Below are 14,129 nucleotides of genomic sequence, written 5' to 3'. Positions count from 1 at the left end.
CAACTAGACAAGAACCAGCCAGTGGAACAGGCTGGCTTCCGTCCCGGGTTTTCCACCACCGACCACCTTCATACCCTAAACCAAGTAATGGAAAAGGTGAATGAGTTCAATGGCCCTCTGTATCTTGCGTTCGTAGATTACTCAAAAGCATTTGACAGCTTAACACACTCTGCAATTGTCACATCTCTACGTAACCAAGATATAGAGCCCATATATATAAACCTCATACAAGCCATTTACAACAGCAGCACAGCGGACATCAAGCTTCAATCCTCAGGTCAATCCTTTCCGATAGAAAAAGGCGTTAAACAGGGCGACCCGTTGTCTCCAAAGCTGTTCACCGGTGCCCTCGAAGAAATTTTCAGAAGCTTGGCAGTCTCTTGGCAAGACAGGGGCATTAAGGTTGGGAGCAGGAGACTTACCAATCTCCGGTTCGCTGACGACATTGTTCTTTTTTCCAAAACAGCCCAGGAATTAGAATTGATGCTGCAAGAACTCAGCACGGCAAGCCTTAAGGTTGGACTAGCGATGAATAGATCAAAAACCCAACTCATGACCAATAGCACGAAAAATAGGGTCTCGGTAGATGGGCAGGAAGTACAATATGTAGACGAGTATATTTATTTGGGCCAGGTAGTCTCTTTCAGCAACCGACAAGACAAAGAAGTTGAAAGGCGCGTCGAAAACGCTTGGAAGAGCTACTGGTCCATGAAAGAACTTATGAAGGGAAACCTTCCGATATCGCTTAAGCGAAAACTCGTCGACATGTGTATCCTGCCCGTCCTAACCTATGGTGCACAAACTTGGTCTCTGACCGAAAACCAAAAGTCCAAGCTTAAGGTTTGCCAGAGAGCGATGGAGCGCAGCATACTAGGTGTAAAAAGGACAGATAGAATCCGAAACACTACGCTGCGTTCAAAAACACGTATAGCCGACGTTGGGAAAGAGACTGCTAAGCTGAAGTGGGACTGGGCTGGACACGTCTGTCGCATGCACCCACAGAGGTGGGCTCACACAGTCACTTGGTGGGCACCGGAGGACGGCCGTCGACGGCGAGGTAGACCGAAAAGGAGATGGCGGGACGATTTAGACGCGTATGCAAGGGATTGGCCTGACATTGCGCTGAACCGGGAGGTGTGGAGATCAAGAGGAGAGGCCTTTGCCCAGCAGTGGGACACTATTGTAGGCTAGTTAAAAAAAAAAAAAAAAAAAAAAAAAAAGATCACAGATCACCTATACAGCTGCGTATAGAGACACAATTCCAGATTAAGCTACTGCTAGCTGGGATCTGGCAGCTGCACGCAGGTATAGTATACATAGTATATACAACTTGCTATCACTAGCAGCAGGGTAAGTAGCACCAGTGTTGCCTACCCTTACTGCACGCTTCATGCTGCGAGTAGAATTAAACAGCGTCGTGGAAATCCATGAGGAAAACAGGACATCCTCCGGTTGTTATGTCATCAACATATATGTCGTTGCGTCAAAGTATTGCAACTTATTTCGAATTAAGTCCGCAGAAGCAGATTGGCACACAAATTTAAAATACCAACAAATCTTCAAAGACACAACAGTCGTTTATCACTTAATCGCCGAGATAAGGGTGTACAGGGATCAATTAAAATTTTATTTTCTTAAGCGGCGTGGCTGTAAGATAATTAAGATATCTCCGTCGCATAGATTAGCGAATAACGACCTAACAGCTGAGGGAATTAAACCGACCGGAGTGTTTAATGACCGTCTTATGCACGTCTCTCTAAACTACCTATCAGACCTGCGGTCATACCTGTTATATAGGTACATTATATTATGTGAGTAGACTCAACATAATGTTTGCTTTCGTCCGAGCATATCTAGAAATTCAACTGGTTTTTCAATTTGTTCTTTTTTTTTCATTTTTTTTGTTTTTCATGTCTACTGAATGAAAAAAAATAAGTTTCCAAAAAAAAATTTTAAGGTGAAATATACTCATTTGTCAAAACTAATGCGAGGTTTAACACCTGCCCCATTCTATATTAACTGCCCTGTGCCTAGTTCAGTTTTTTGTCGGTAGTTGCCGTTGCTTGAATTACAAGTATATTGCGACAATATTTTGAAAATCAGTAATACCTGACCGGAAAACATGACATAGGTATACGTATGTATATTCCTTTGTCACTGTTTTAATATAGTTTTATGTATACGCAAGCATGACGCCTCCGGTTGGTTAAATGCTGTTAGCCTAACAGTTATCTCGTGAGGCGATTTTCATTTGTAATTGGCTGCCGATACGAGACAGAATAGTCGTGTGTTCTTAGCTACGGTTCTTAGGTAGTACTTTAAGTATGCAGTATGTACAGTACAGTTTGGGAACAATTAAACAAACTGAAGCATAATTGAGTCGCTTAACTTCAAACTCAGATAAATCTACTCTAACCATTTGGACATTATTGAAAAAAAAGTGATGATAACGTTAATTCGGTGATTTGAAAGGCAGTATTTTTTTATTATGGCTAAAGCTTTAAAGAAAGCGATCCTATTCGTCACAATAAATGAAATGTTGATCGGATTTACCTTCATTTTGATATAAATGATTGCAATTTATCTATCTTTGAAAAAACTCAGTGTGGACTTATATAATTTTGATATTATTTTTGATAAAATAGGCGAATTTTAGACAACTATTTGAAGGATTTTGGTTTTAGTTGCGTTTTAAATTTTTTACCCTATTTAGAAGTTATCGGAATTATAGCTAACCTTAGTTGCCATGGCGTTAAAAACTACGTTTTTCGTTGCCCATCACAATTATTTGATGATTGATGATGATTTGAATTATTTTAAAAAACTTAGTGTCTTCTGTCACCTGGCAGTGTTAGAATTAGGCGGATTAGTTATATAACGTTTATTTACGATGAAAGTCAAACAAAGGTCAAACGTTATTTTGCAAATATACACACGATCAATTAGTATTTTTTTACAAAAATGTTATAAAATGATTTAATAAACCTATTCCTCGAAATGGTTTTGGAATTAGACCACATTGTAAAAAAGTGATCAATGCCAATTCAAGATTACTTACATGGACTTACCTACATTTAAAAAAAACTGTCATATGGATTTATATGACTTTAATACAAAATTATGATTTTAACTGTATTTTTCTCAAAAACTACACAGAATTATACTTAACCGATAAAATTATAACAAAATTTCTTTTTTTACCCTTTTATTTAAAAACGAAATCTTAAAAAAATATCTGTAATGGATTTACCCGAGTTTGAAGCTAAGCGACACAATTATGTACCTCGGTGGAATTTTAATAATCAATTTCACTATGGTTTTCTTGACAAAGGTATGGGATGTCAACATGACATTAGTGCCACAAAAGGTCCCACCCTATGATTCAGTTTGGTTAACTGTGCACTAATTGCGAGAGCATTCGAAGACATACCTAATACAGACTTCTCTCTTTCCCCTGGATCCGACGAAGATGTGCACTTGGTTACTGGCACTATGATTAATCAATATAACTGTCTATGTAGATTTAAGGTGGATCTATGATCACGGATGTAAAACAAGATAGGAACACTGAAAAAGAAAAATGACGAAAATACAAACTGAGACATGGATGCACAGAAAAACCAGAAAAAGAGACCAGCGCTGGGAATCGAACCCAGGTCCTCAGCAATCCGTGCTGCGTGCTATAACCCCTACACCACCGCTGGACAGGAATCTAGACACGAATTTTTCCTAGGCATAGGTACATATCTCAGGATATGGATTGCTGAGGACCTGGGTTCGATTCCCAGCGCTGGTCTCTTTTTCTGGTTTTTCTGTGCATCCATGTCTCAGTTTGTATTTTCGATATGGTTTCAAGGGATACCCGTAAAAGAACAAATTTGGAGTTGAAATAAAAAATACAAAAAGACTCCAAAAAAACCAATCATAAGAAAAATGACATCTTAAAAAAAAATTAAAACGTCAAATCAAATATAACAAAAGCCAAGACAAAGCTCGCTTTGCGCACACAATGGGCTGTACAGCCCGTTCCAAAACACAAAGTTAAAGTCTTCTTCTTTCTCTTGGGCGTACTGACTGACTGATCAACATCCAATCAGAATCTTTAACGTTCAAAGCTGAAATTCGCCATAAAGGCTCCATTTACGATGTGGAGGAAGAAAAACTTCGAAATTTCCACACGGGATAGAATCCTGCAGCTGAAGCAAAAACGCAAGCAAGTCTGTCAATCATAAATTGTATGAAGTTGCAACAATGTAACACGATGTGATTTACATTAAAATCCATAGAATGTTCGCAAAGTCATACTTGGCAAATGATACATACCACATCCCACATTATTACACGTATATTATTATGGCACCAGCGCAATATCAAGAACGCAATCAATAACTTTGTTGTTTTTTTTTTAACTTCGTTATTTATTACACGCCTTACAAGGCAGCTATTAGCACAATAATATTAATTGTGTTCTTTGAATAGACATGTTTTTTCTTCAATTAATTAGTATTTTTTTAATTTGCTCTTCGTTTGTTTACTACATTAGTCTAAATAAAGTTAGCATTAGATCAGATTCTAGCTAGATTGCCGCAAAAACTATTAGATTTAGTCTAGTACATAGTTTAATTGAAATACCGGGGTTTCACGAAAATTCCCGTGGAAATTCCTTTTTAACAAACCTGCGTCAAATTTCATGTCACTAATCCCAGCCATTGGATTATAAATAGGGAATATTGGGATAAAGGGTAGCCTATGTGTTTTTCTAGAAGTTCAGGTGTCTTTGTATCAAATTTCATCTAAACCGGTTGAGCTGTTAGGTTAGGTTAGGTTAGGTTAGGTTAGCGTGAGAGAGTAACAAACACACGCATGCACGTACGCACACATACTCACCAACTTTCGCATTTATGATTTACTAGCCGTTACCCGCGACTCTGTTAGCGCAGAATTCGTTTATCGCTATCCCGCGGGAACTATGCAATTTTCCAGGACAAAACTACCCTATATCCTTCTCTAGGACTCAAACTATCTGTATACCGAGTTTCATCCAAATCGGTTCAGTGTTTTAGACGTGATGAACTAACAAACAAACAAACAGGCTTACAAACTTTCGCATTTATAATATTACTGGGATTATTGATTTGTGTAGGTACATAATAAACGTATTATTATGCACGTTATACAGTCAGCATCAAAAGTAGCGGATCACTTTTTTACTCTGTCGCATTGACACATCGAAAATCTTGCATGGCGTTTAGTACGTTGCTGTAAAACAACAAAGTACGAAAGTATGTAAGCTCTTGCCCTAGAACGCTACAATGACAACTGCATACGCCACAATGAATGTCATTTGCATCCATCGGTTGTCCGCAAATCCCGCAATGTTGTCAGTCCACCTAGTGGGCGGTCTGCCAACACTTCGTCTATTAACATTATTTACCAAGATGGAACTAAATTGACACCACATGACGCAAGTCGTAGAATTCTAAGTACTTATGCAAGTACTTCATCAGACTAAATCAATATGTACTGTGCACTTAAAATCGCAATGTTTATATATGTAGCTCAATAAAAATTAAGTGACAATCAATAAGAGTGTTTAAAACTAATATTTTACATAGCTTCTTAAGTACCACATATCGCAGAATATTGCGTAAAATTGTGTAAAGTTTGTAACCTAAAATTTTTATTAATCTTTTAAACTCTTATCAAGTTATCCTCTTTATTTACCGTGCTATTTTTGTTTTCCGTTAACTTTAAGGGGACAATTTACAGGTCAAATGAAGTTAATTTATCTAAGACACTAGTGGCTTAACTCTTACTGTTTAAAAGATAATCAAGAGTTAAGATAAATAATTATTAGCAGTAAAACATACGTAAAGTTTACATATTTGAATATCGAAAATTAAAATAACTATGGTTGAAATGTCGATGTTCAAAATATCGAAAATTAAAATTTAGACTGTACATGGTAAGATAACCTACGTCCATATATCGAAAATCACTAGACTGACTAACTTAAAATTACTGGATTATATAAAATCAATGTGATTAAGAGAAAGGAACAATAAATAGCAGATTGCATATACGAAATTTTAATTTTTGACATTTCAAATATGTTAATGTAATGGTTATCGTCATTTTTACTAATTCGATATTTTAATCAATTGACATTTCAATCTTAGACATCTTAACCATAGATATAACAACTTTCGATATTGTGATACAATCGATATTTTTTCGACATTTTAACCGTAGGTATTTTAATTTTCGATATTTAAATATGAGCCTACGTAAAAAATATGACACGGTGTTTTAGACCTTAAGTACCTATCAGAATTTAAAGTTTATTTTGGCTCCTAAGTACAAAATAAGACTCGGTGTTATAATGAAAAAAATGAGAAATGAGAAATGTGTGTTATCAATGAAAACTGTCCTTAAAGACACCTGACATTGACTTTATATAGCGGCATACAAATGCAAATTTCATCAAGCAGTTTACAGCAATGAACACGCGTTTCTTAGATATCTCTGCAACGATCAGCCAGCTGACATTTAGAGGCAAACAAGTTGTCACTGACGCGATTTATATCTTGTATTAACATAATTATCGCTTTGAGTGTACTAATTACTAGTTACTGTAAAGATTAAAACTTGTTAGAAGTGTTAAATATTACCTATGTATATATAGTTAAGAAAAATATATCACTTTCATAATAAGTATGTGCTTAAAAAGGCTAATAATATAAAAATATTATAAATTTCACTTATTTCATGTAAAATTTTATTTATTTGTGTCTGTTTATGTTTGTAACTATCTAAAATAATCCTACACTGTAGCACTGCGTACATTTTGCTTAGAAGAGGTGCTAGTCTAACACTGAATATTCATAGCTACCTACAAATTCATACGGAACCCTCGGTGCGTGAGGCTGAGTCGCACTTGTCTAGTTTTATTTTCAAATGACTTACGCAATAATGGTCCTACCAGTGTCCGTTCTATATTTTTTACTCTTTAGTTGTCACTCAATTGAACACCGGAAATCGTGCCTATAATAAAGGTTGTTAGAATGCTAGCTGCTTTTTAGGGTTCCAGAGCCAAACTAGCAAAAACGGAACCCTTATAGTTTCGTCAAGTCCGTCTGTCTGTCTGTCCGTCCGTATATCACAGGCACTTTACTCGAAAACTACAAGATGTATATCAATGAAATTTAAAGTACAGATGTCTTGTCAATGCCGCTATTTATTTTTGTAGTTAAATTACAAAAATAGCAATAAAATTAAGATTGGTTTTTGGTGGTGTATATAGCACGCAGCACGGAATGCTGAGGACCAGGGTTCGATTCCCAGCGCTGGTCTTATGGATTTTAATGACCGTAAAAGTAACACAAAAAGACTCCATAAACCAATTTTAACACATTTTTTCAGTTATCTTTATCGAAATCTCCACGTTTAAATCGACTAGAGGTTTCATTTTACATCCGATCCCTTAAATAGAGATGGATAGAATTGTATTGACTTCGTAGTTACTTGCAGCTTTGGCGTGAGTAGTAAACTGTCTTTCTGGCGTAAAGACTACCCATTTCATATTTCAAAACCAAGGTTGTTGAATCCCTTCATCATCATCATCATCAACCGGAAAACGGCCACTGCTAAACAAAGGCCTCCCCCTTAGAACGCCACAATGAACGACAACTCGCCACTTGCATCCACCGGTTTCCCGCAACTCTTACGATGTCGTCAAACCACCTGGTGGGAGGCCTGCCAACGTTTTCTATGATGTATACAAGGATTTCGATAGGAGGGGGTTTTTAAAATTCCCACAAAGCAAAACCGACAACAAAAACTAGTGACTTACAATACTAAGGTTGAAACAGACACCTCATAACTTTCCGGCTTTAAGTGTTATAACCAGGCCAAGAGATAACAGATATAAATGAGCACCAACTGGCAGATAGCTAACTGCCATAGCAGGTGTAGATTTATTAAGAGTCGACTTTACACTCTCGCTTGAATGCCTTGTAGGGCAATTATATTTTTAAGTAGCCTATGTTAAATCGCATATCCAGACATGACCAGAAAAAGAGCTTAAAAAATTGTTTCAGATTTTTAACTTTTAATATATTTTCTCAGAGATTTTGAAATAATTGAGTGAGGGCTTAACTTTGCGTAGTTTCAGCATTATCATCGTCATTTATCAGCCGTAAGACGTCCACTGTTGGGCATAGGTCTCCCTCATTGACCTCCAGTTACTTTGGTTGAAAGCGACTAGCATCCATTGTGAGCCTACGGCTTTGACCAGAACATCCATCCATCTTGTTGGTGGACATCCTACGCTGATTCAATATGAGGGTAGTTTGAGATCCTGAGAACTCTCTCAGGACACATGGTACATGGGGCATATGATAGTTTTTATCGGATTACTCGCAGTAGTTCCTTTAGTTTCTTTCTTTTCGTACGAAAAATTCTCCTTTTTTTGTACTGCCAAAGGAACTACTGCGAGTAGTCACTTTTATTCCGAAAACTTGCATATTTCGTGCAACATAGCCATAAACGAGTTCTTCCCAGACGGAGTAACGGGCAACAGCGTGTTTTTTTAGTGTTGACGCTATGTCAGGCCAGTCCTGTACGCAAAGAACTGCGTGTATGCTATAAAAATCTGATCCCCTTCAATTATTTTGAAAATGGAACCTCACTTTACAAACAAACCAACCAGGTTCAAGCTGTCCTACTATGAATGTAAAGCCACCTTTATAGCGCCACGGTGTGGCGAGCTCTTAATCAAACACGTTCGCCAGATAAGCGATCCGTTAGCGGTCTGAGACGATTCTTTTATGTCTGCCTTATTTTATTGAGATAAAGACGGCTACTGAACGCTTTTGGAGTTCCGCGTGGCTTTTCAGATGGTTGATACGATCAAGATGTCTGGACTGACAGATATTAGTGAGATCTCGGAAAGTCATGTCATGTATGTAGTTACGACGTACTGTTAAGCAAAGGCATCCTGTCTGAATGAAAGGATGGTGCTTGGTGTTGGTGCTTTCTACCAGGTCCAAAATGAATCTAAAACTTACCTACCGTACCGCACAATTTGAACTTGCATGAATTTACTGATATCCATATCAGGACTGACAGATATTGTGAAATCTCGGAAAGTCATGTATGAAGCAGTCTCAAGCTTATACATATATGACGTACTGTTGAGCACAGCCTTCTCTCTAAAAGAGAGTAGTAGACGTGGTTCTTACGCAGGCCCAATATGGATTTGGAACTTACCGCAGAATATGAATTTGTATGGACGTAAAGTTATCTCCCTGCAGTCAAGGTCCACGTTTGGGCTCCGAAGGTTAAACTGGTGAGACGCACTGGTTGAAAGCTTTAGTTTTTTAGGTACTGAGGGATGACTGCCCACAAATTCAAGGTCGCTCGGCGAGCTATGGAAAGCTAAATTCTAGGGGATTCTTGAGCTATCGAGAGAGTTTCTTTGAAGGATAAAATCCGAAATCTGCTTTCAGCCGCAGTATTTGATTACAATAATCATAATGAAAATTACGACGACCGGATAGCCAAGAGGTTAGTGAACCTGACTATGAAGCTTGAGGTCCTTGGTTCGATCCCTGGTCGGGGCAGATATTTGTATGAATAATACAAATGCTGTACTTGGGTCTTGGACATTTAATATTTATTTAAATAAGTATTTATATGTATGTTCATCCGTTGCTTAGCACCCAAAAGCTTGTAGTATGATGGTACAAGTTTTGCTTGGTTTTGGGCTAGGTCAATTGGTGTCAATTGTTCCATGATATTTATAGATTTATTTAATAATCACGCCATCAACAAAAAAACGCTCGCCACGCCACCGGTGGCACGTAGACACGTCTATCATATTTGAAATTACTTAAACACGTTTTTTTTTTAATTATCTAAAACCACAGATCAGCCTACTTGATGTTTTTACGTTACCAATACTCAAAAAAGTATGCTCGCCGAATAATGTTTCGAACTTGACCTTGTTTTTTTATGTATCTACATTGATTTTATCTTGATTTAAAGCAGAAATATATTTAATTGCCGCAACCGGTACGTCAAGTGTTAAATTATGGTCTGATTTATATTTCTTTACTAAACACTTTAACTGCTGAAACATTTAAATTAACCCGACTTTGCTTTATGTCGGTGGTTCCACAAGAATTATAATCGAGTCAGTTGATTGATTGTTTATGTTCGAGATAACGAATGGTATTAAGTACCTATGCCATTTCGCATTGCTTTAATCACCTAATCACGCGTAAGTGCGGGCCGGATTAGGACAAAAGGTTCCTAACTACAGTCATTACATTATCAATGTTAACCCGCAGCTATGCACGCATAAATCGTCAAATCAGGCAGTTGAATTAAAATTCTGGTATTAACTAACGCGAACTTTTCATATAAAACGCCCACGTCAAATTCCATGTATCATTTAAAGATTTTAGCCTAATCCTGTGGGAATATGGCATGGGATCAAAAAGAGCCTATTTGATATTTCAGAAGTTCAACAATGTTTATTAGTAGGACACAAAATCGACTAAAATATCAACATTGATGTTGGAGCCTCATTAGTTATCTTAATTTCATTTGATGTTAGCGGGCGGAAAGATAAAGATAGGTACAGAAACAAAACAGACCCACCAGAGAATGAGCGAGATCTTTGAGGCTCTGTTTGAACCATTTAAGAAAAAGAAGAAAGAAAGGAAATAATTTATTTATATAATAGCAGTGACACATTACACAGGTCAGAAAAACAGGCGGTACATAACCTTAAAAACAGGCGTATTTTAATTGATTTTGTCATCTAAGATAGACGACACAAAACTGAGACAAACATAGTTTTCTTCGCTGACAATGTCGTAATTTGTCCGTCTCAACCAGACTAGTCAATTGATCTAAGATATAATAATCATAGTACTAAGCCCATACCTCGTAAAATAATCTACATGCCGCACGCTCCAGATTGCATTTTGGCTTTAAACTGTTGCTTAACTTGGCAAAAATCGCTCTTCAGTAGCACTTTAATCTTGACGTCCGACATCTTCCAACGATTCTCAGCACAAAAATTTTGGATGCGTTACTCATAACCTGCAGGGCTACTACGAAACTCGAAACTCGAAGTTCGTGTCGTGCGGTCCCTTTGACAATTATACTATTTTATACGAGAGCGAGAGGGACCGCACGACACGAACTTCGAGTTTCGAGTTTCGTAGTAGCCCTGCAGTACTCGTGAGGCAGGCATGGCGTACCTAACCATGATGGTCCATATTTGCTTTTTTCGGGTTAAAAATACCATAATCTGAAAAGAAATACATAAAATTCACTTCATCATCATTAGCTTTCAGACGTCCACTTTTTAATAAAGGCCTCCATAGAACGCCGCAACGAAAGGCAACGCGACACTTGCATCAAACGGTGGCGCGCAACTCTCACTATGTCTTAAGTGGGAAGCTAGCCATGCCAACGCTTCGTCTTCCGATTCGTGGTTGAACGTTCTGCCACCAACGGTTAACTTTAATTCAATTATATAACAATATCTAAGGAATAACGATAAATTAAAACGGCATTAATATTATATAAAAGACCATAACAATGCACAAAGTTGCAAATTTATTACACGAAGAAGATAGGTTTCTTACAGTGATCTAGCAGGTACCAAAATATTGCCAAGTGCGGGTAGTGAGAGATACGAGTGCCGGTACCTTTTGTGATCAAGTGCGGGTAGTTCGAAGGACTCGCGCTACTAGGCAGACTTGACACCCCCGACTTCAGAATACTCGTGACCACTGCCACTGTAATGTGGCCGAAACGTCGAGGTAAATATTTACTCGTGTGTGTTAGCGTGATAAGTCCCGTTTGTGGTATTTTGACTATGAGTGAAAATCACGAAAGTTTAAAACGTTATACCAAAATATTGCTCCGGCAGAAGGCTGGCTTAAGGCCTTAAGGGTATTGACTATTGAATAAGCGTTTCCAAAGTATATAGGTCACAGGAAACTTAACCCGCACCAACTGCAGATAAAACCGCGGGAAATAGCTACTATAATTGGCCGTTGCCGCATCCAAGTCAACCTCGAGCCGCCACATAAATCAAGATGAACGATAACAAGCTCATAAACGCGAGGTTTTACGATTCATAATTGTGCTTATTACGCACCATAATCTAACAATACGATTGGAGATTAAAAAACAACTGAACAAAGAGTGCCGCATCCGATTACAGGAAAATATGTGGTTAAAGGATGTCTTAAAACTGTATTCCTCCTATGTGTTTTGAAATAAAGTCGTCATAATAAAACCATTTTAGGGCAACATGGTTTATACAATGAATACCTTACAGGCTAGCATTTCAAAGTCAAAATCAAAGTATCTTTATTCAATTTAGGCTATAAAAAGCACTTATGAATGTCAAAAAAAACTACCACCGGTTCGGAAAAACCTCTGTTGAGAAGAATTCTCTGTTGAGGATGTTGGCAAGAAACTCAACGAGGTATATAATGTTGTTAAACAGATTTTCAATATTCTTTCTTTTCAGTATGATTAGATTTGCTGTTCCATTTACTCGCGTCTCAGACATGCTCTCGAGCGAGACGCAATCATTTAAGTATACTAGATAATACATAGAATCTTAGAAGCGTGTCTTCAGTTCTTGGATGGTGTGTCTTTGGAGCCGCTTCTGACAGTCAACTATTGTTAGCTGCCGGGCCAGGACCACACAGGATAGTTACAAGAGGGTAATAACTTAAAACCGAAATATTTCAAACTATTTAGAGGACAAAACGTGACGTCGTTGTGTCACCGACTCTGACGTCGCATTTGTCAGCGGTGGTGCCCTGGAACCACAACACGATTTATTTTGGCCATTGATATTTTGAAAATACAAACTGAAATATAGATGCACAGAAAAAACAGAAAAATAAGACCATCACTGGGATCGAACCAGGTCCTCGTAATCCGTACCGCGTGCTATACCGCTACACCACTGATGGTCAACGGTACCGACACGAACTTCCCTATGCACCTCATATCTCAGTTTGTGTTTCTTACTTAGTCACTAAGCAGCGACGCTAGCGACATCTATGCCGTAGCCCTCAGACTTTTTCCTGACCTTTTGAGGACCTGGGTTCGATTCCCAGTGATGGTCTTATTTTTCTGTTTTTTCTGTGCATCTATATTTCAGTTTGTATTTTCAATTTCGGTTTACGGGATGACGTTGAAATAAAAAAAATACAAAAAGATTCCAAAAAAACAATCTTCATTGATATTTTATCGACCGGGAATCGAACTTGGTCGAAATTCTGTTAGTTAATCGCATGTCATATTTGTTATTATACTTGATCCTGTGAGTATAAGCCAGTATAAGGACCCAATTTCGCAGAAATACCCACAGTTTAAATATTATGCACAATATTAATAAAGTCTAATACTGTACAGACTGATATGAAAATGAATGAAAATGGTATTTATTCCAATAGCCAGTGCGACATGCAAGAAGGTAGGAGACCTCCTAGTAGGTATGTGATATTATAATTGAATTATTTTAAATAAAAAGTTTGATTTATTTATTAATATTTTAATTACCCATTTATAAATATTTTTATAAGTAATTAAAGAATGCGTCTTTTTAATAATGATAAGTAAATAAATAACTTTAAGCCAGAAAAAACCAGCCTATGCTTAAAAATACTAAATAGTTAATAATTATTTAATTTTAAAAATGGTGCTTTTTACTTTTTTATTAAAATACGAATTCGTAGGTAAATACTTACTTGTAACAATTATTGCAATAATTATCAACTCTACGACAACATCCTTGATGGAAACTGGCATAAATACATAAATAATAATTTTATTATGTACTCATTATAAACGGATACATATTTATGCTCTCAGCAGTTATTAAGTCCGCTTTATGGGCGTGAAAAGAAAAATAAATATGGAAGTATAATTTACATTTATTATAGGCTGGTTTGATAAAAGCTTATTAAAAGCAGTGGTTTTATTTTTTGTTCGACTGCCTGATGAAGAGTTATGTTTTTTGAGCGTATGTATGTAAGGAGGTACTTTTTTGCATGCATGTATGTATGTACATACGTTCCGACTCT

This window comes from Choristoneura fumiferana, chromosome 4 (genome assembly GCF_025370935.1).
Source record: "Choristoneura fumiferana chromosome 4, NRCan_CFum_1, whole genome shotgun sequence".
Classification (NCBI taxonomy): domain Eukaryota; kingdom Metazoa; phylum Arthropoda; class Insecta; order Lepidoptera; family Tortricidae; genus Choristoneura; species Choristoneura fumiferana.
This window is presented reverse-complemented; position numbering follows the sequence as displayed.